Consider the following 854-nt stretch of genomic DNA (forward strand, 5'->3'; position numbering starts at 1 on the left):
TTAGCAATGACACATTTTCTGTGTATTAATTGATCAAAGTGACAGTAAAGACATTTATAATGTTACAAAATACTTTTTTTTTTTTGTAAAGCTTGGGGTTTTTTCTATTCATCAAAGAATCCTGAAAAAAAATGTAATAATAGTTTCCCCCAAAAAATTAAGCAGAACAAATGTTCTAGCAACACGCAACCTCCCTCTTTGAATTACCATAGAAAACCACTGAATACTGTAGCAACTGCTATTTTGGATAGATCATGTATATGGGAGCATACATTTCAACAAAATACATATAGATTTTATGGTACATCTATAGGAGTCTTTTACGGTACACTGCAGGAAAGCAGATCGATATTAATTTCCACATCAGCCTCTGCACTGCATGCATATCTATGTTTGTTTTCCTGTATGTGTCTGCATGAAGAGGTTTCCATGAAGCTGCTGTAATGTGTTTGAGTGGAGGCTGGGAGTTTCTGCTCATGTCTGTGTGCACTTCCTCAAGGCCCATCTGTCCACACATCTGCTACCACACATTCCTCCACAGCACACTGTTCATCTGAGTGTCCACTATCAGTCATCGGCTACACTGTGGCTTGTCAGTATACTTTTGATGAAGAAAACATTGAGAGGTCAGGGATCTCATTTAACCACTTCTCTGATAAAGAATACTGATCTGACGATGTCCCTCTTGCTGTTCAATTTCACAGTTAATTTCAGATATCTTGTAGGCTACCACAATAGGCTCACTAAGAATGAGTATATTACATAGAGTATAATATTATAGACCTATAGACCTACCACACTATAGATAGATAGATAGATAGATAGATAGATAGATAGATAGATAGATAGATAGA

The sequence above is a fragment of the Sinocyclocheilus grahami genome, unplaced genomic scaffold (assembly GCF_001515645.1).
Source record: "Sinocyclocheilus grahami isolate Dianchi unplaced genomic scaffold, SAMN03320097.WGS_v1.1 scaffold1100.1, whole genome shotgun sequence".
In the NCBI taxonomy this organism is placed as follows: domain Eukaryota; kingdom Metazoa; phylum Chordata; class Actinopteri; order Cypriniformes; family Cyprinidae; genus Sinocyclocheilus; species Sinocyclocheilus grahami.